This window comes from Trichosurus vulpecula, chromosome 3 (assembly GCF_011100635.1).
Source record: "Trichosurus vulpecula isolate mTriVul1 chromosome 3, mTriVul1.pri, whole genome shotgun sequence".
NCBI lineage: Eukaryota > Metazoa > Chordata > Mammalia > Diprotodontia > Phalangeridae > Trichosurus > Trichosurus vulpecula.
In genome coordinates, this window is record NC_050575.1 from 77,344,501 (window position 1) to 77,367,685 (window position 23,185).

Sequence of the window (23,185 nt, forward strand, 5' to 3'; positions counted from 1 at the left end):
GGCAGCTAGGTGGCTCAGTTGATATAAAGTGGTGCCTGGAATCAGGAAGACCCAAGTTCAAATTGGCCTCAGTGGCTGTGTGACCAAGTCATTTCTGTTTTCCTTAATCCACTGGAGAAGAAAATGGTGCAGCAGTCCAGCATCTTCGCCAACAACACCCCACAGACAGTACTGGAGTGCTGTGGTCCACAGGGTCATAAAGAGATGAGTGGCAAAGTGAGGGAGCATGGCCTAGGAGAGAAAGGCCCCAGTCCCCCTTATTTTATATTTTTTAGCAAAGACCAGCTTAATATCGTTTGAGACAGACATTCAAGCTGGAAGAAGGGGGCAGGGACTGCAGATTGGGGATCTCTAAAAGTGAGACTTTAGAGTTGTCATGTGGGAAATAAAAAACAGAGGGCGCCTGGGGTGTGTGGGGGGGGATTATGTTCAGTCGGAGTCAGGAACTTCACTTTTCACCAAGTCTTTTGCATTGACAGGGGGTAGAATCTCCTTTCTTAGACTCCAGTTGGCTGCGGTGGGGACAGCTGCCCTCAGGCTCTTTCCCACTGTGAGCGTCTTTCAGTTCCAAGTCTTCATTTATTTCCCGGAGTAGCTCATAGCGTTTGCGACCACGGTTCTGGAGGGTGAAATATTCTCCATCCATTAGCTTCTTTTTAGTCTTGGAGGTGCTGCCAGGAGCGGTGGGCAATGCACGCTTACTGCTCTCAGAGGGTGGCTGTGGGTTGTGACCTCGCTTCTTGCGGAAATTTTCCTTCTCAGTCCGCCGGTCTCTTCCAGGACAAGCACACACACTTACTTCAAAGCTTCGGCGTCCAAGAAGCTGACCACTGGAGTCTTCCAGGTTTATGATGGTGAGGATCGGGCGCCGGTTCATGCCCCCCATGCAGGAACTGTTGCACATATAATTGTAATGAATGGTAGTACAATCACAGCCGACCTCTGGGGACTCGTAAAGAACTGACACACTCTGTCGCATGGTGGTGGCATCACTGAGGTATTCAGTAGGTTTCCTTCCACCTGGATCAGGTGCTGTGCGTGTGCCAGGGCATCTATATGCTCAGTGCATCGTTCGTGGTGGGGACAGCGCTTAACCACCTCGGTCATGTGTTCGGACTTCTTATAAATAGCCAGAGCGCGGACCTGGGCACCAGCAGGTGGTGGCGAGGTGACCCAGAGCTGGACAGGGCAGGTCTTAGCCAGCTGGCAAAATAGCTTTTGTGCCCTCTAGACTAAGCTAGACCCTGCAGTTTTACTTTCATTCACCTCTATATAGCATTTCCTTTCATGATGAATGTAGGCAAGAGCCATAAGTTTCATCAGACTGCCAGAGGGGTTTGACATAAAAGGTTAAGAATCCCAGCTCTAGCCTCAGATTCTCAGGAACTTTCTCCACCGCCAGATTCCTGCTTTCTCGTTTTCGCCCTTTTTCTCCCATTTTTTGTACCTTTTTGCTATTTTTATGGAATTATTTTCAAATAAAGAGTTAATACCTGTCAAAAAAATTGGGGGTGGGGTAATGTATAGGCCTAGCAGCGATATTACTAGGTCAAACATATACACAGTTTTATACCTCTTGAGCATGATTCCAAACTGTTCTCCAGAATGACTGGCTCAGTTCACAATTCCACCAACAATTCATCAGTATACCAGTTTTCTCATACTGCTTCTAACATTTATCATTTTCCTTTTCTGTCATATTAGACAATTTGATAGGTATGGGGTGGTATCTCAGTTGTTTTGATGTGAATTTTATAATCAAAAGTCATTTAGAGCATTTTTCATATGATTCTATATAGATTTGATTTATTTGTCTGAAAACTGTGTTGTGTATTCATGTCATTTGACCATTATCAATTGAAGAGTGACTTATAATATTATAAAGTCGACTCCATTATCTATATATTTGAAATAAAATACTAGTAAGGAAATTAGAACAATATATGAAGAGAATCATACACTATGACTAGCCAAGATTTATACCAGGACTGCAGAACTAGTTCAATATTAGGAAAACCACCAACATAATTGACCATATCAATAACAAAGCCAACATATATGATATAGTTATTTCAGTAGATGCGGAAAAAGCTTTTGACAGAATACAAGACTTATTCCTATTAAAAAACTCCACTAGATAACATAGGAATAAATGGAGCTTAACTTAAATAATATTTATCTAAAACCATAAGCAAGCATTATCTGTAATGTGAATAAACTAAAAGCCTTCCCAATAAAATCAGGGGCAAAGCAAGGATGCCCATTATTGCCTGTATTGTTCAATATTGTATAGAAATGCTACCTATAACAATAAAAGAAAATAATAAATTTAAAAAATACAGTTAAGGAATGAGGAAATAAAACTATCCTTCTTTTCAGATAATATGATATACTTATTGAATTCTAGAGAGTAAGCTAAAAAAAATTAGTTGAAATAATTAACAACTTGAACAAAGTTTCAGGATGCAAAATAAACTCATATAAATCATAATTATTACTATATATTACCAACAAAGTCCAGTAGCAAGAAATAGAAAGAGAAATTCCATTTAAAATAAGTATAGACAATATAAAAACCTTAGGAGTCTACCTGCTTAGACAAACTCAGGAATTATATGAACAGAATTACAAAACACTTTTTTCACACAAAGTCAAATGTAAACAATTGGAAAAATATTAATTTCTCATGGGTAGGTAAAACAATATAATAAAAATGATAATTCTACCCTAATCTACTCATTCACTGCAATTCAATCAAACTCCCAAAAATTGTTGCATAGAGCTGGAAAAAATAATACTGAAATTCATCAGGAAGAATAGAAGTTCAAGGATACCAAGGGAATCAATGAAAAAAAAATGTGAAGGAAGCTGGTCTAGCTGTATCAGATCTCAAACTGGATTACAAAGTGATAATTAGAAAAACAATTTTGTACTGACTGAGAAATGGAGTAGTGGATGAGTGGAGTAGATTAAATACAGAAAACACTGTAGTAAATGATAAAATCTCATGGTTGGTAAACCCAAAGATCTAAGATTTGGGGACAAAAAACTCATTATATGACAACTGCTGGGAAAACTAGAAAACAATGTGGCAGAAACTAGGGATAGATCAACATCTCACACTGTATACCAAGATAAATTCAAAAATGGGTACATGCTTTACACATAAAGCTTTATACCATAAGTAAATGAGGAAAGCATGGAATAGTTTACCTATGAGCTTATGAGATCTTTGGATAATGGAAGAATTTAGAGCCAAATGTGACATAAAGAGCTTTATGAAATACAAAATGAATAATTTTGATTATATATATATATATATATATATATATATATATATATATATATATATATATATATATAAAGTTTCTTGCACGAACAAAACCAGTCCAAACAAAATGAGAAGGAAAGCAGAAAACTGGGAAGAATTTTTTTTTACATCAAGTAACTCTGATAAAGGAGAGATATTTTAAGAATTATTGGACTACCAGTAAGCCATGATTTAAAAAGAAAAGGACCTAGACACAATATTTCAAGAAATTATCAAGGAAAACTTTGATCCAGAGGGTAAAATATACATTTAAATAATCTACCAATGACCTCCTAAAATAGATCCCACAATGAAAACTCACATGGTTATTATAGCCATATTTGAGACCTCTCAGGTCAAGGAGAAAAATATTGCAAGCATCTGGAAATCAAATATCCACATATCCTGGAAACAAATTCTGGATCACACAAAATTTAGCAGTTTCTACATCAAATGAACAAAAAGCTTGGAATATGATATTCCAGAAGCAAAGAAATTAGAATTACAACCAAGAGAAACCTATCCAGAAAACTGAATATAATCCTTCAGGGGAAAAATAGACATTTAAGGAAATAGAAGACTTCTAAGCATTCCTAAGGAAAAGATTCGAGCTGAATAGAAATTTTTACATTCAAACACAAGACTCAGGAGAAGCATAAAAAGGTAAATGTGAAGCAGTAAGCATAAGAAACTCAATGGAGTTTAACTGTTTACACTCCTATAGGGGAAGATTTTACATATACATACATATATATATATGTATATGTGTGTGTGTGTGTATATATATATATATATATATATATGTATATATATATATCTCCTAAATACTTCATCATTATGAGGGCAATTAGGAAGAATCTACATAAACAGAGGTCATAGGTATAACTTGCTTTTCTCAAAACAAAAAGAATGTACGTATGAGAAATAGGGGTGCACTGGGAGAAGGTGGAAGGGAGAGATAGGGTAGTTTTTCTCACATAAAAGTGGCATGCAGGGAAGACCTTTTATTGGATGGAGGAGAGAAGGGGAGCAGCAATGCTTGAATTTTACTATCATCAGAATTGGTTCAAAGAGGGAAGAATACAAGCACACACTCAGTTGGCTATAGAAATCTATCATCACATAGAGAAATAAGAGGGGAAGGGGATAAGAGATATGTGCAAAGGTGATGATAAGGTAAATGGTGGATTGGGGGATGTGGTGGTTGGAAACAAGACAGACTTTTGAGGGGTGATGAAAGAGAGAGAGAGAGGGGGGGGGAGAGAATAAAGAGAAGAAAATGGATTGGAGAGAAATGTGATTACAATTGCAGATGTGAATATGATGAGCTAACCCACAGAACAAAATGGATTGGAAATGAGAATCCAACAATATGTTGTGCAGAAGAAACACACTTGAGACAGAAATACACACATGGAGGGGAAATGAAAGGCTGAAATAGAGTCTATTATGCTTAAGTTAAAGCACAGAGGGCAGGGGTGGCAATAATAAATTCAGAAAAAGCAAAAGTAAAAATAGATCTAATTAAAAGAGATAATAAGAGAAAGTACTTTTTGCTGAAAAGGTACTATAGCCAGCAAAATAAAATTTATAAAATTACAGCAGGTTTCTGTGACAAAAGCCTTATTTCTCAAATATATAGAGAACTGAGTCAAATCTATTAAAAATAATTAGAGTGATTCCCCAATTGATAAATGGCCAAATGACATGAACAGGCAGTTTTCGTAAGAAATAAAACTATCTTTAGTCACATAAAAATGCTTGAAATCAAACAACTTTCAGGTACCAACTCACACCTACCAGATCCAAAAGGGAATAAGGGAAAATAGGTACATTAATGAATTGTTGATGAATTGTTATGAACTAGTTCAGCTATTCTGGAATGCAATTTGAAACCATTCCCAAAGAGCTATAAAACTGTGTATATCCTTTGATCCAGCAATACCACTAATAGGTGTGTACCCCCAAATATCTAAGAAAAAGAAAACAGTTATTTGTAATACTGATATTGTAATGATGATCAATCTTGAAAAAAAAATTGGCTACTCTGATCAATATAGTGATCTAAGACAATTTCAAAGGATTCATGGTGAAAAAAAATGCTATGTACCTTCAAAGAGAGAATTGATGAACTCTTAAGTAATATTGAAGTATAGTTTTCTTCCTTCCTTCCTTCCTTCCTTCCTTCCTTCCTTCCTTCCTTCCTTCCTTCCTTCCTTCCTTCCTTCCTCCCTTCTTTCTTTCTTTCTTTCTTTCTTTCTTTCTTTCTTTCTTTCTTTCTTTCTTTCTTTCTTTCTTTCTTTCTTTCTTTCTCTCTTTCTCTCTTTCTTTCTTCCTCTCTCTCTCTTTCTTTCTTCCTTTCCTTTTTCATAATATGGCTACTATGGACATATGTTTTTCATGATTTCATGTGGATAATTAATATATTGTTTGCCTTCTCAATGTGTGGGAGTGGGAGAAGAGTAGGAGAAAATCTTAAACTCAAAAATTAAAAGGAAAAGAAGGTTATAAATAAATAATAAATGTTTTTTTAAAGGAAAAGAGAAGCAAAAATAGTTCCTAAAGTAGAAAAAAAAGAGAAAATGGAAAGAAATTTAGCTATTTTTGTACTTGGATATACCACAGCAATCAAATAAAGCCTCCCTGCTGTGTAGAATAATACCTTAAAATATATGTATATTAATTTCTTTATGAGCACACTGTCCTGGAGTGATACCAGTTACATCTCTCTTTCACGGTTCTTTAGGTACCCTCCCCTCCCTTCCTCTTCTCTCCCTCAGTCCACATAGGATATCATACCCTTTACTGTGTATACTCTTCCCAAAGGAATATAAATTTTGATCTCTGAAACCTCACAAGATATCTTGGGGTTTATGGACTAGATTCTTTTTGTCTTAAGAACCACATCTTAAACCCACATCACTCTGATTCTCATTGATTGGCCAACAATAAGTCCCAGGCCAAGCCCCACTTGATCATTGTTTGGACCCTGATTGACTCAATTTGAATGTAAATACCAGTTTCAGTTTTGGCCAGTAAGCCTGAAGGTCTTCCCTTCTCAGATTGATTTTTTTTTAACTCGGTACAAGAACCCATTCTCTACCTCATTTCTTATCTAGCCTCAATCACTAAATGGGCTTTGCCTCAGTCAAACTGAGACCTGTTAAAATGTTAGGTTACAAAGGCCAAGGTCTCCTACTTCATCTAGGGACATCTGCAGTTGTCCTAATCTATAACCTGCCACTGTAACCAGATGACTCCAAAGGAGAAAGTGAGGCAGTTGACTTTGCACAGCCTTCCCTCACTTAAATCCAATTCACTTACACATTGTGGCATCACCTCCCTGATATCATGGTCATCTTTGAGAATGAAGGATAATCAACTAAAATAACAATTTCCATATAGCATGGGTCCCACCAAGTTTATGTCCAAATGTGACAATAGCTGCTGGATGAGTCATTTTTCTCAGCTACCAATGGTCTTGGTTCAGAACATAATTCTTCATCCTTCCAGGTCTCAATGCTAGACTTTCTAGCCACAAAAATTTATGTAGACTCCAGTCTCATTTAGGGGGCTTGCTTTCTTAATCTCTTGAAGCTCACAATGTCATAGTCATCTCTCAAATCCTCCACTTAAAACAGGAAGCCACAAATGCCAAGGCAAATAATCAAGACCATATTCACTAGAAACATTGACCTTGAACAAGAAAGACTTACACTGAGTCCCTTTACAGCAGTCTCTTTTCTCTCACCAGAATATAATTATTTATGAAGATTTAGACCAAAGGACTGGCTCTGATTGAATAATGATTTTTGAATATAATGCAATTATAAGTGGAGAGCCAATAAAAGGATTCCTCTTTCTCAAACCACTAGCAGACCAGAAATAGTTACAGAATGTTGGACCATGTTCCAAATCTCTCCAAGGCATTTCCATTACATATAATCATACGCTTCTGGAAATAGGCTCCCTAACCTCTTCTCTGCAGGGGATTATATCAGCTCAGCATGCTGATGCTTGCTCAAACACCCTGCATACATACAATTTAATATTATTTTTAGATATAAGAATTTAGGGAAATGTCCTTTGATACAATATTGTTCCAAAGCATTCTATAGTAGAGATCCTGTCTGCCTTCCTCCCTGTCTGGCCTTGCCTTTCCACATCCTAATCAACCACATCCTTTATTTGTATTCTAGAAATATATACTCTGTGAGATGAGCAAAAAAAAACAACTTAGTCTTGTTCCAAATACATGGTGTTCATGAAATAATGGAAAACAACATATTACAAATATGTACATGGGAACATATTTAATTTTAAGTTTATTCCATCTTTAAGCAAATGTTTAGAAATCTAAAATATTGGTTTATCTTTGTAAAATTAATTGCACAAATATTGATGTCCCTAAATCCATATGGATTTAGGATTCAAAGTCTTTTGTTGGAGCAAATAAAGTAGAAGTTATCAGAACATAGATTAGCATGAATCATCATTAATAATATTCAGTTGATTTTTCTCATGCATTTTCACAACAATATTTTTCTTTACCATAATATAAAAGATGTGGGTGGATTGCTTACTTTTTTGGATGTTTCATATTCTGAAGATAAATATATTCAACTAATTACTGTGCTCAGAAAAGGGAACCATTCAAGTGGAAAATGAAATTTGAAAAACTACGTCCATGTATTTCAGCTTTAATAGTACAAGAAGGAGTTTACACATAATTTTTAAATCAGTGAATGTAAAGTTCATGAGAGATTATATTTTTATACATGTTGCACTTTTATCTATATTGGTTGTGAAAAATATATTTTAAGTTTATAAGGTATTTGGGGTTTTTTTGCATTTAAGAGAGGATGTGTTCCTTCTCTTTTTGCATTACATGTGTATTGACTTATTTTCTCATAGCTAAATGTCACTGCAATCCTTTAAGGAAGAGATAGGTCAAAGAGTGAGTATAGCTCAGTGCAGACATAAAGCAGAGACTGAAACACGAGTTAGCTCATTGGCATGGCCATGAATTCTTGGGAAGAGAGGGAAGAAAATTCAGAATGAAGTCCCATTAATTGGGGAAAACAACTGTGCTTATAGCTACCCTTGCTTCATTGTTTTCCTTCTACTTCATGATATATTCATTAAATATTGTGATGTTCTGCTTCCTATTTCAAGCTCTTTTTTCTTGTTTTCAGCCTTAAACTACCAATTTCTAGCATTCAACCATGACTGTTTTCCTTTTACAAAACTGCTGCTTCTCTTCCCTCTTTCTTTTAAAATTCCTTCTACTTCTTTTCATCTTCTCTACATATCCAACCTGAAAGGTCAAAGAAAATATTATCATCCTAAAATAATAGTGAAAGATGCATTTGAAAAGGTAGGTTTTATCCAAACACCATATTTTATGTATTATAATGTGTTGTCCACAAAAGCCTTTTCATGGTAGTGGACTTCAGTTCTCGAAAGTTTTTCTAAAGAAGAAGAAAAAATGTATTAAGTTCAGATCCAAGGATTGATCATATATCTGTGATCCAGAGACAACAATGCAAAATACAATAGTATATTTATTATCTATAGACTAGCAACTAGAAAATGAGATTTTTGTCCATGACAATTCAGAATATAAATAAAAAGACCCTTCATCTCTTGCAATACCTTTTTATTTCTGTAGCAATATCTTGGTTTCTTTTGTTCATCTTTTATTTTGAAGAGATTCAAAAACAACAATGGGGTGTGTGTCTTGATTTGTATGTGAATTGGATTTAATTGAGGCAGAGCTGCACAAAATTGTCAGACTCACTCTCTCTTTCAAAGTCATTGAAGTTCAATGGCAAGATATTTTCTCTGATTCTCATTGCATCTCAAATCTCTCCCAAAGAGAGACTGTGTTCCAAAGATAAAGGAACTTTAGCTCTTTCTATGTTCAAAGGCACTCGGAATCCAAAAGGTCAAAACAAAACAAAACCATGAACTGATGGATGCCTACCTTGAGCCCACTCATCACTCATCATCTCCCATCTCCCACCATCCTTTGGGAACTGAGGCTACACTATGACTCAACATGTGGTATTATAAAATAGCAAACAAACAAACAAAAATGTATATTCCAGTACTCACTCTCTTTTCCTAGTACTGTGTATAGTCAGGCTCCAGCCTAGGGAAACTTGTTGGGGCTGTGACAGTCAGCCAGTAGGCAGTGGAAGTGCTCTGTGGTGAAAATAATTGTTGCTGAGAAGCAGAGTAACATAAAAAGGGGAGCAGAATATGTGACTGAATGTGAAAAAAAAACTGAACAACACACCCACAAGCCTCTCCTCCCAGAGCCTTGGATCTCTTAAGAAATCAATAATATAGTACCAATCTGGCAGCTTTCTGTACTGCCCATGCTGGGCTGAGAATGAAGGGATGGAGACAGGATACTACTGAGAGAAAGAACTCAGCATCCAAATTGGGCTAGTTTTATCCCACAGAAAATCACTTGGGAGAGAGATCTATGCTACTGAACCATGAATTTAGCATGGAAGAAAGCTGAGATGCTGTGAGATCTAGCTCCTCAGAAAACCACTAACAGAGGAGAGGAAGGCAGGAAATGAGTATTAGGGGGAAGTAAGGGAGAAAAAAGACTGCAAGTACCAAAGACTTCAGGAAGAAGAAAAAAACTTGTACATAAAAAGATAGGTAAACAGAAAAAAAAAACCCTTAACGATGGAAAGAAATATTGTCTCCAGATCTTGTAAATAATTTTAGGTAGGTATGAATAAATAGTAAAAACAAACAAAGGAAAATCACCTAGAACAGATGTTTCCAAACTTATTTGGTCTACCACCCCCTTTTCAAAAAAATTACTTGGTGCCCCCCCATTGGAAATCTACTTTCTTTAAAACTTTAATGTTTTTTTTTTAATTTACATCCTTTCAAAAATATTTTAAATATATTTTTAAACTGACACATCTTAAATTTAACAATTTAATATAAATTTGTGGGTTTTTTCCTGCACTGAAATTTTGATGAAACAATATTGTGTCATGTAATCAACCGTAGAGTATTATTATAAACAAGTCATTACACATAGATATTCTTGCCAATGCATGCTGGCCTTCATGACAGTGCACAACAAGCTTTCCTACCAACACTTGTTTGTTGAGACCTGTCAATGGACTTGACCCCCGATCTGTTAAAACCTGTATTTTGTATGTTTATTTAGAAAATGAAGTAATCACTATGACTTTAATTCTGTTACACAGTAGATAAAACATACATAAACAGTTTTTTTTCAAAATTTTCTTTTCTTTCTTTATGCTCCCCCCCCCCAAATTGCACCCAAGGCTACTACTGTCCCCTTGGATCATTACAGTACCCCTCCAAGGGAGTGGTATCACCTGCTTTGGAAACCTCTGATTATAACTTGATAAGACAGAGGACCCTTTGGGATTTGATAAGAACATGGAAACACATTGTGCTATTCCTGAGTGATTTAAAAGAGAAATGAGAATTGAGAGCAGAATATATGTCCTACAAAGCAAAAATAATGACCGGAATTAAACAAAAACAAAAAGAAACCATGAATCTGTAATGGCAAGTCTCAATAATAAAGCAAAGGAGAGAAAAATAGATTGAAAAAGTCAATGAAAGCCTCCAGAAAAAAACAAAAACACTCAGCCTAAGCTATAACACAATAGTGATCAAATTTAACAATTTAATTCAGAAATGAAAAGTTTGGCAAACATCAAATAAAAGTGAAAATAAATTTGAATAATATGAGATATTTAGCACTCACCCAAAAATGAAGGAAGGAATGTATTTGTATGTTCTGAAGAGCAATGGAGCTCTGGATATAGCCCAAGGTGACCGACCCTTCAAATTTAAGCTTAGCCATAAATGAAAAAAAAAATAAAGGTGGATGTTTAAAAAAATAAGGAAGCATGTGAAACATTCTTAGAAAGAAAATGAGAAATGAAGAGATTATTTGCTTTTTAAATAGTCCAGAAAACACAAATGCAGAAGGGAATCTCTACAATAATGTAAGTGTTAAGAATAATGACACATCAAAAATTAAAAGTGAATGTAACAATATTATAAAGATCAAGCATCACCTGAATGAAGGGATATAGGAAAGGACTCCCAAACCACCCCTTTATTGGATATGGGATACTGTTACACATTTTACATGTTTTCTGACTTTTTCAAGGAATCAATCAGTTGTATTGATATTTATTTTGTCTTTCAAAGTACTATGTTTTATTTCAGATGGCTTTCTGGGGAGGGGCAGCTACTGGCAATAATTACACTAATGCAAGAAACAGAAGACAGTGATAAAAACTTATTTAAAAATAAATACAAAACATACCCCCCCAAAAAAAACAACCCTGAAATAGTCTAATTTTGATTTACTTTTTGGTTTTAAATGCAGATTTTAACAGAAGAAGAAAATTCACTCTGGAATTTTAGAAAAGTGTTTGTATGTACAGTATGGAATATCTCTATAGCTTCGATATATTTTATACTCTAAATCAATCTATGCCAAACTTAATGTCCTGCCAAACTAACCAGGCTTTCAGCCTGATATATAGTCTGACTCAACTGCATTTCTTAGGTTTAAGTTAGCTTTATATTCAATGAGTAACATTTTTTCATATTTAATTAATAGGAATCCTCAATTATATAGACAAAAACACTGGAATATTAGCTAAAGTTTCACATTTTTAATGAATAAAACTGACCAACTTTTGGCCTTTTTTCCTAGAGACTTAATTGAACAGTAAGTAGTTATCATAAAATAATCATGGCCTTGAATGGGCATATGGTGAATATGATAACTGCTATATTAGGCTGATTGATTAGGGTTATGAAAAGTTATTAGTGAGTGGGTGAAGGGTCACACATTTACCTTGTCTTTAGTTTAATTTGAATTCTGTCAATGAAAGAGGAAATAATTGTGGTGCTCATATTTTCCAAAAAATCATTTTCTGTTCCAATTAAATTCTTTGTCATTCTGTAGCCAATTAATCCAGAAATAAATGATGCCCTACTAACATTATGGGGGAGCAATACCTTATACCATTTTTGAGTCTTTCCTTTCCCTTAGCCTGATTGTTGACATAAACTATTTTCTCTAGATTTTTTAAAGTTTATATGAAGGGCCCATTTCCCCAGTACTAAACTATTTCAAAGCTGAATATAGTCTTTTCAACAGATATTCAGGAAAGGATTTTCAAAATAATCAGTGATTTTTAGTAATTAAATTCTTAACATCCCTAATCAACCAGTAAGTATCTATTAAGTACCTGCAGTTATCTTGTGTTATACAATTTAGTTAAGATAATTAAAGTTATAGGTCATTTTTATAATTATTGAAACTCTTATGCCAGGTAAGAGGAACAAAACTTTACGTTACTCCCTCAGAAGTATGTTAGCTATAAATGTATTGACTTAATATCTCTAAGAGATTTCACTAAGGAATCTTCAGAGAGTCAAAACCACATATTTTCAGGGAAATACAATTCTTAATTACTAAGTAAAGAATAAAACCAAATAAAATGGGAGGCATAGAAATGAAAACTTCATAAAAGATACCCTCCTCCCCAAAAATAGGTTCCCCATCAATCAGCAAAGTCAGAAATCAGTAAGTACCCGTGGGACCACAAGAACTATAGGCTCCTTTAAAATAGTGAATAAATCAGTCTTCTACAGATCATGATTTTGGCTAATTACCCTCATATCCATAGGTGAGTAGGATTGTTTTAAGTCCTTCCATTTTTTGTATATCTAATTAAACCTTCAAAACATGCACATCTAATTACACCTTTCAAATATTAACATCTCATCACACTCTTACATTCACGCATCTCATTACACCTTTCAAATATGTGCATTTCATTACATCACCTTCAAACATCATTACATTTTTCTCTTTATGGATTTCATTCTACATTTTACTTTCTTGCCCTGTATATCCATTATTTAATTAATTTCATCTATGTTGTTATAACTTACACATTTCATTATGTTGTTCAAACATGAAGTATTATTCTGCTCTTCCATTTATACATTTCATCACATTCTTTTATTTTTACCTAGTAGTATACACTTCACAAATTTATAGTTTTATACCTTTTTCCCCTTTCCCTATGGCCCAATATCTATTACCATTTACTTTAGTAAGATATTGTCCTTAAAGTAAGAAAGACTGGAATCTCAAAAAACACATAGTACCCTCTTAATCTCCATATTCCCATGCCCCACATCTCCTTAGTTATGGCTTTATATAATCATAGATTTAGTGTTTTCTTTTAGAATCACCAAATCAAGCCCACCATTGTGTAGATGATTAAATTGAGACCAACAGAAGATAAAAGATTTATATAAGATCACACTGGTATATAGGAAGAGAGATTGGAGTCAGTCTCTAGCCTTCTGACTATCAAGTGGTTTTTTAAATGCCATAGACAGTGGGGCAGAGCCAAGAAGGTGGCCAGAAAACAGGGACTTGCTTAAGTTTTCCCCCAAATCCCTCCAAACACCTATAAAGTGACTCTAAACAAATGCTAGAGCAACAGAACCCCCAAAATAATAGAGGGAAATAAGTCTCCACCCCAAGACAGTCTGGATGGTTGCTGGGAAGAGTCTATTGCACTGTTCTGGGAGCAGAGTGTAGCCCAGCCTGAACCCCACCAGGACAGACCAGGCCAGGAGTAGATGGGGTGCAGCAGGCCTCAGGCTCCTGAATGACAGAGCTGTGGCAGTTACCAGACTTCTCAACCCACAAACCCCAAAGACAAGAAATCAGGTCAATGGGAAAACTGCTAGATCCAGGTGAGAAAGTGCATGGTCCAACCCCAGCCCCGAGGTGATGGGCTGCAGCAGCAGGAAGCTCCCAGCTGCTGCTTCCAGAACTCTAACTGCAACTGATTCCTGGAGCTGCTGGTCCACACAGTGGGAGTAATCAAGTGGCAGATCAGAGCAGGAGTGCAGGGATTGCTTTGCTGGTGCAAAGGCAGGGTTCACTGGCTTTGCCCTGCTTGGATGTAGGTCATGGTTCTGGTTGGCAGTTTTTGGGGGAGAAGGAGTGCTGGTATGGCAGAGCTTGTGGTGACTGTGGATTAGAAGTAGCTCTATAAACAGTGGTACAAAATCCCTGAAGCTTGGTACAATGTGCTCTCTACTCTGAAAGCAATCATACCTTGACAAAAGGCTGAAAAGTCAAGTAATTGGCTGGGAAGATGAGCAAGAAGTGTGAAAGGACTCAGGCTATACAATCTATTTTTTGGTGACAAAGCACATCAAAACATACAGACAGAAGAAGTCAACAAAGTCAAAAAGCCCACATCAAAAGCATCCAAGAAAAATACAAATTGGTCTCAGGCCATGGAAGAGATCATAAAGGATTTGGGAAATCAAGTAAGAGAAGTAGAGGAAAAATTGGGAAGAGAAATGATAGTGATACAAGAAAATCATGAAAAACAAGTAAACAACTTGCTAAAGGAGACCCAAAAAATACATAAGAAAATAACACCTTAAAAATAGACTAACCCAAATGTCAAAAGAGCTCCAAAAAGTCAATGACTAGAAGAATGCCTTAAAAGGCAGAATTAGTCAAATGGAAAAGGAGGGGCAAAAGACCACTGAAAAAATACTATCTTTTTTTAAATTTTTTTTTTTTAAATTTGTTTAACATATTTAGTTTTCAGCATTGATTTTCACAATAGTTTGAATTACAAATTTTCTCTCCATTTCTACCCTCCCCCCCACTCCAAGATGGCAAATATACTGGTTGCCCTGTTCCCCAGTCAGCGCTCCCCTCTGTAACCCCACTCCCCTCTCATCCCCTTTTCCCTTCCTTTCTTGTAGGGCAAGATAAATTTCTACACCCCATTGTCTGTGTATCTTATTTTCTAGTTGCATGCAAAAACATTTTTGTTTTTTTGAACATCTGTTTTTAAAACTTTGAGTTCCAAATTCTCTCCCCTCTTCCCTTCCCACCCACCCTCCCTAAGAAGTCAAGCAATTCAACATAGGCCACATGTGTATCATTATGTATAACCCCTCCACAATACTCATGTTGTGAAAGACTAACTATATTTTGCTCCTTCCCAACCCATCACCCTTTATTGAATTTTCTCCCTTGACCCTGTCCCCTTTCAAAAGTGTTTGTTTTTGACTACCTCCACACCCATCAGCCCTCCCCTCCGTCATCCCCCCCCCCATTTATTTTTATCTTCTTCCCTCTTCTTTCCTGTGGGGTAAGATTCCCAATTGGGTATGTATGGTATTCCCTCCTTAGGCCAAATCTGATGAGAGCAATGTTCACTCATTTCCCCCCTCATCCACCCTCTCCCTTCCTCCCACAGAACTGCTTGCTCTTGCCTCCTTTCTGCGAGAGTATGTTCCTCTCTCATCCCTTAATTTGATTTTATTTCTTTTAGAAATCTTCCCTTCATCTTCAACTCACCCTGTATCCTCTCTCTCTCTCTCTCTCTCTCTCTCTCTCTCTCTCTCTCTCTCTCTCTCTCTCTCTCTCTCTCTCTCTCTATATATATATATATATATATATATATATATATATATATATACACACACATAGATATACACATACATACACATTCACCCATATATATACATAAACATATATGTATGCATATTCCCTTCAGCTACCCTAATACTGAGGTCTCATGAATCATACTCGTCATCTTTCCATGTAGGAATGTCAACAAAACAGTTCACCTTTAGTAGGTTCCTTGCAATTTCTTTTTCTTGTTCTTTTTCTTCATTGACTTTTCATGCTTCTCTTGATTCTTGTGTTTGAAAGTCATATTTTCTATTGAGTTCTGGTCTTTTCACTGAGAAAGCTTGAAAGTCCTCTATTTGATTGAAAATCCATATTTTGCCTTGGAGCATGATACTCAGTTTTGCTGGGTAGGTGATTCTTGGTTTTAATCCTAGCTCCATTGACCTCCAAAATATCGTATTCCAAGCCCTTCGATCTCTTAATGTAGAGGCTGCCAGATCTTGGATTATTCTGATTGGGTTTCCACAATACTCAAATTGTTTCTTTCTGGCTGCTTGCAGTATTTTCTCCTTGATCTGGGAGCTCTGGAATTTGGCAACAATATTCCTAGGAGATTTCTTTTTGGGATCTATTTGAGGAGGCGATCGATGGATTCTTTCAATTTCTATTTTGCCCTGTGGCTCTAGAATATCAGGGCAGTTCTCCTTGATAATTTCCTGAAAGATGGTGTCTAGGCTCTTTTTTTGATCATGGCTTTCAGGTAGTCCAATAATTTTTAAATTATCTCTCCTGGATCTATTTTCCAGGTCAGTGGTTTTTCCAAGGAGATATTTCACATTGTCTTCCATTTTTTCATTCCTTTGGTTCTGTTTTATAATGTCTTGATTTCTCATCAAGTCACTAGCTTCCACTTGCTCCAATCTAATTTTTAATGTAGTATTTTCTTCAGTGGTCTTTTGGACCTCCTTTTCCATTTGGCTAATTCTGCCTTTCAAGGCATTCTTCTCCTCATTGGCTTTTTGGAGCTCTTTTGCCATTTGAGTTAGTCTGTTTTTTAAGGTGTTGTTTTCTTCAGTGTATTTTTCAGTATTTTTTTGGGTCTCCTTTAGCAAGTCATAGACTTGTTTTTCATGGTTTTCTCGCATCCTTCTCATTTCTCTTCCCAATTTTTCCTCTACTTCTCTAACTTGCTTTTCCAACTCCTTTTTGAGCTCTTCCATGGCCTGGGACCAGTTCATGTTTTTCTTGGAGGTTTCTGTTGTAGGCTCTTTGACTTTAATAATTTCTTCTGTCTGTTTGTTTTGGTCTTCTTTGTCAGCAAAGAAAGAATGCAAAGTCTGAGACTGAATCTGGGTGCCTTTTCGCTGCCTGGCCATATTCCCAGCTTGTAGACTACAGAGTTCTATGTTCCACGTTTGGGGGGGAGGTGCCAGCTCTGTCACACCAGCACTGCTCCTTCCCCAACAACCCCCAACCTGAACTGGGCTCAGATCTTCAGCAAGCTGTGCACCCCTGCTCCGATCCGCCACTTAATTCCTCCCACCAGGTGGGCCTGGAGCCAGAAGCAGCAACAGCCGTAGCTGCCCCACCTCCGCTGCCCCCATGGCTGGAAGCTGAACCGTGAACTCCTTCCACTCCCGCAGCTTTTCCCACTAACCTTCTCTGCAGTCTTTGGTGTTTGTGGGTTGAGAAGTCTCGTAACTGCCGCAGCTCACTGATTCAGGGTGCTAGGGCATGCTCTGCCCGGTTGCTGGTCTTGTTGGTCCACACCACTCAGGCTGGGCTCTACTCCACTCTGTTCCCAGCTCCCAGCTCCCAGCTCTGTGTGGGATAGACCTCACCCAGAGACCATCCAGGCTGTCCTAGCCTGGAGCCCTGCTTCCCTCTGCTGTTTTGTGGGTTCTGCTGTTCTAGAATTGGTTCAGAGCCAGTTTTTATAGGTTTTTGGAGGGAGTCGGTGCGGAGCTCATGCTATTCCCTGCTTACCAGCCACCATCTTGGCTCCGCCCCCCAAAAAATACTATCTTAAAAATTAGAATGGAGCAAATGGAAACTGGTGACTTTATGAGAAATCAAGAAATTATAAAACATATCCAAAAGAATGAAAAATGGAACACAATGTGAAATATTTCATTGGAAGAACCACTGACCTAGAGAATAGATCTGGAAAAGATAATTTAAAAATTATTAGACTACTTGAAAGCCATGATCAAAAAAAGAGCCTAGACATAATTTTTCAAGAAATTATCGAGGAAAACTTCCCTGATATTCTAGAATAGTGAATAAAATAGAAATTGAAAGAATCCACCTATTGCTTCTTGAAAAAGATCCCAAATATAAAACTCCTAGAAATAGTGTGGCCAAATTCCAGAGTTCCCAAGTCAAGGTGAAAATATTGCAAGCAGCCAAAAAGAAACAATTTGCATATTGTGGAAACACAATCAGGATAACAGAAGATCTAGAAGCTTCTACATTAATGGTCAGAAGGGGTTGGAATATGATATTCTAGAGGTCAAAGGCTGTAGCATGAAAACCGAGCAAAACTGAGCATAATGTATCAAGGCAAAATATGGGTTTTCAACAAAATGGAGGACTTTCAAGCTTTCACAATGAGAAGATTAGAGCTGAATAGAAGATTTGACTTTCAAATACAAGAATAAAGAGAAGCATGAAAAGGTAAACAAGAAAGAGAAATCGTAAAGGACTTACTTAAGTTGAACCATTTTGTTTACATCCTTGATGGAAAGATGATATGTATAACTCATGAGACCTTTCTAGTATTAGGGTAGTTGAAGGGAATATATATATATATATATATATGTGTGTGTGTGTGTGTGTGTGTGTGTGTGTGTTTGTTTGTGTGTGTGTGTGTGTGTGTGTGTGTTTGTGTGTGTGTGTGTGTGTGTGTGTGTGTGTGTATAGACAGAAGGCACAGGGTGAGTTGAATATGAAGGGATGATATCTAAAAAAAATAAAATTAAATTAAGGGGTAAGAGAGGAATATATTGGGAGAAGGAGAAAGGGTAAAATGGGGTAAATTATCTCACATGAAAGTGGCAAGAAAGAGCAGTTATAATGGAAGGGAAGAGGGGGCAGGTGAAAGGGAATGAGTGAATCTTGCTCTCATTGGATTTGACTTAAGGAGGGAATAACATACACACTCAATTGGGTATCTTACCCTACAGGAAAGCAGGGAGAAGGGGATAAGAGGGGGGATGATAGAAGGAAAGTAGATTGGGGGAGGAGGTAATCAAAAGCAAACACTTTTGAAAAGGGACACAATCAAGGGAGAAAATTGAATAAAGGGAGATGGGATAGGATGGAGGGAAATATAGTTAGTCCTTCACAAGATGACTGTTATGGAAGTGTTTTGCATACTGATACATGTGTGGTCTATGTTGAATTTCTTGCCTTCACAAGGAAGGTAGGTGGGGAGGGATGAAGGGAGAGGATTTCAAACTCAAATGTCTAAAAAGAAATGTTCAAAAAAAGTTGTTTTTACATGCAACTGGGAAATGAGATATATAAGCAATGGGGTATAGAAATCTATCTTGCCCTACAAGAAAGTAAGTGCAAAGGGGATAAGGGAAGGGAGTGGGGTGACAGAAGGGAGGGCAGACTGTGGAAAGGGGCAATCAGAATATATGCCATCTTTGGGTAGGGGGGAAGGTAGAAATGGGGAGAAAATTTGTAACTCAAAATCTTTTGGAAATCAATGTTGAAAACTAAAAATATTATATAATAAAAAAAATTTAAAAGCCAGAGATAGAAACAATCTAGTAGGTTTAACAAGAGGTCATATCTAAACATAGCTTCCATTCATCACCAACCAATTGCAAATTCATTGAGAGGTGAGCAAGCAGTGGTGGAATTACCATTTTTTCTGATCAAATTAACTTTGCAAAATACTCCAGGAGAAAAATCATGCTTCAAAGATGAAGCAATTTTAATTCTCCCCATAGTCTAAGATACCCAGAACTAGAAGGAAAGAAAAAAAGTAGGAAGTAAAGAAGGAAAGGAGGATGGATAGATCCAGGAACACTCACTGACTCTGAGCTCACTCAGAAACCCTACCTTACCTCTTATACTATAAGCAACAAGACTGCACAAACAGACGCAAGAACACAACATAGGCTTATATATACATACATATGTATGCATGCATGCATGCATGTATGTATGTGTGCATGTACATGCACACACATATACACACACCCATACTTACATATATATGTATATGTGTGTATACATGTATATACATGCATACATATATGTGTATATAAGTATGTATACACACACACACATACACACACACACTTATACCTGAATCTTGCTCCCTCTTTCCAATACTGTGGAAACCTGGCTTCAGGCTCTGGAAATTTTATTGGACCTTGACAGCCTGATTGAACACATCCCTTAAGTAGCAAAATCCTAGTGGAGTCTCCAGTCCAGAAGCACCAAGATTGCAAAGATCTGAAATGCTGATGCCAGAGAAAATGGTCTCTCAACTCCTAGCGGTAAGCTATAGAACTGAGGAACAGAAGGAGTGGGCTAAGTTACCATAAATATAGGGGATTGTGTAGCACTCAATCAAGACTAATGGAAAGAAAATAGCACCCAGGTTGGCATCACTTCTGACCACCCAGAAGTCAGATAAAGCAGAGGCCTAGGTTAATGAACCAAATTATATAGCATGAGGGAGACCAAGATGCTTTAAGATGAAAGGAAATCACAAGCAGAAGGAAGACAGTACATGAGTGACAAGGAAAGTAAGGAGGAAGAAAAAAAGACTGAAAGTAACAAAGACTTCAAGAAGAAGAAACTCAAAGACTTAGAACATAAAGAGTTAAACCAACAGAGAAAACCATAACAAGAGAAGGAAACTTAGCATCCCAATTTAATTAATGAATTAGCATCTATGTATACTGCAAAACAAAGGAAGATTATCCAACTTTTGGTGATACAGAGGACCTTGTGAAGTTTGAGGTGAACATCAAACTTCAATATGCTATTGCTAAGTTGTTTAAAAGAAAAAAAATAGAATTATGAGAGCAGGATTTATGTCCTGCATAGCAAAAATAATGAGCATCACAGAAAAACTTGAATCTTCAATGGCAAACCTTTTCAAAGAAATAAAAGAGGAAACAACAAATTGGGTATGCAAATATACCAAAGAGAACAACCTAGAAGAAGAGAAACTCAGCAAAAAAAAAAAAAAACAGTAAAAGAAAATATGTCCGCTCTCCAAGCAAAACACACTGAAATTGAAAACAATATGTGGAGACAGTCTAAAAATCATAGCTTTCCCAGTCCTTCACAAGATTCTTGACAGGACCAAAAAAACAAACAAACCTTAGAACCATAATGTAGGAAATAAAACAAGAGAATTGTCCAGAGCTTCTGAACATAGAAGATGATATTCTAATTGAAAAAATTCACAGATGACCTTGAAGAGGAAAAAACCCAATACTACCAAGGCTAAGAACATTAGGACACATACTAGTTAATTTAACAATTGAATTCAGAAACAAATTCTGCAAGCCATCAAGAAAAAAAAATTCAAATATATTTGCATAATGTAAAGCTATCTTACATGCACCAGAAAAAGAGAGAATTGAATATATTTTCAAAAAAAAATAGGATTTAAGATGTAACCCAACATGACCAACCATGCAAATTTGAGCTTAACCATACAGAATAAAAGATGGAAATTCAATAACTAAAAAGAGCTTGCAACATTTTTAAAAAGACAGAAATGAAGAGATTATTTGCTTCTCAAAAACCTCAAACAAAGGATATGCAGGAAGGGTAAATAAATACATCAAGTAAATGTTAAAACACATCTGAGGAAACTATACCATGTTTATAGCAAAAGAGGGGAATTTTTAAAAAATAGAGACAGATGGAAGAACATTTAAACTTAACTCATAACTTTAAATGTAAATGGATTAAATGATTCAATAAAATGAAAGAGTGATAGATTAGATAAGAAGACAAAATCATGCAATCTCTTACTTTAAAAAAAAATATTTAAAAAGCCACACAAAAATAAAACTGAGGGGAACAAGGAAAAATCATTATGTGCAATTTGGAATTATTTAACTAAAGCAACTAAAGTATATATTTTTTAAACCAGAAACTCCATTACAGAGTTTTTACCCTAAGGGTGTCATCAATAAGAAAAAAACAAATGTCCTCATATACTCCAAAATATTCATATCAGCATTTCATTATGATAGCTAAGAACTGTAAGCAAAATGCCCATTATTTGAGGAATGGATAAACAAATTGTGGTGTGTGAATGTAACAGAATATTGCTGTGCAGTAAAAAATGGTGTGTGTATTGAATACAGAGAAGCATGGGAAAAATATGAGCTGACACAGAGTGAAGTAGGTAGAGCCAAGAATACAATTTACAAAGTAACTTTAAAAATGTAAATGGGGGAAAAGATTATACACCAAAAAAATCTAAAGTAAATGTAACAAAATTATAAAGAAAAACATTGCTCTTGAATGAAGACACATGAGAATGCACCACCAACTTATCTCTTAAAGAAGATGGAAGATTCACAGTTATTACATGCTACATATGTTTTTGAACTTTTTCAATGAATTGATAAATTGTGTTAGTTTTTTTTCATCTCCAAAAAATGATATTTGACCTTTAGGATGTATCTCTGGTTGGGGGAAGAATACATAAGATACTCTGGTTAGGGGAAAAAAAAAACTCAAAGTATCAATAAAAACTTAAAAAATTAAGTGGAAAGGAAGAAGAAAAAGAAAGAGAGAGAGAAAAGGAAGGAACGAAGGAATGAAGGAAAAAGTAAAGAAAGGAAGGAAATAAAACATTTGGATACTTAAGAATTTAAAATGACTAATATTATCTATGGTTTAGGACAGAAAGTACAAATGTTTTTACAGGAGTAGACACTGTTAGCACAGAAAGAACACAAAATTTCAAAGATGCAACAAGAAAAAGTAATATAAATGCAAATTATTACAAGCCTGGAAAAGGATTTGTGTTTTTTTTATAAATGAAAATTAACGATCTTGAAAAGAGTTCAAAGAGCGTGCTATAGATCATGGATTCAGAAACAAACAAAGAAAAGAAAAGAAATAAAAAAAAAAAACCTGAACATCATTTTTAGTGAAACAAAACAAAACATATTTCAAACTATGGTCTTACGGCATAAAAAGATTTGGTGATGATTCATTACCTTTTTCACAGAGATGATTAAACTATTATATTAAAGACGATGGTTAACATTGATTTCAGAGTCCAGATAATGAAACAGAGGAGGCTTAACCAGTTCTTAGAGAAGTGGAAAGCTCTGATTGGCAAATGTAGCATACCTGGTCTGATAGAATCT

General features: G+C 36.1%; 1 pseudogene; it reads right to left on the bottom strand.

Moving 5' to 3' along the window:
* Positions 1–429: 429 nt before the first annotated feature.
* Positions 430–23,185, bottom strand: part of LOC118842109 — a 45,554-nt pseudogene continuing 22,798 nt past the window's right edge.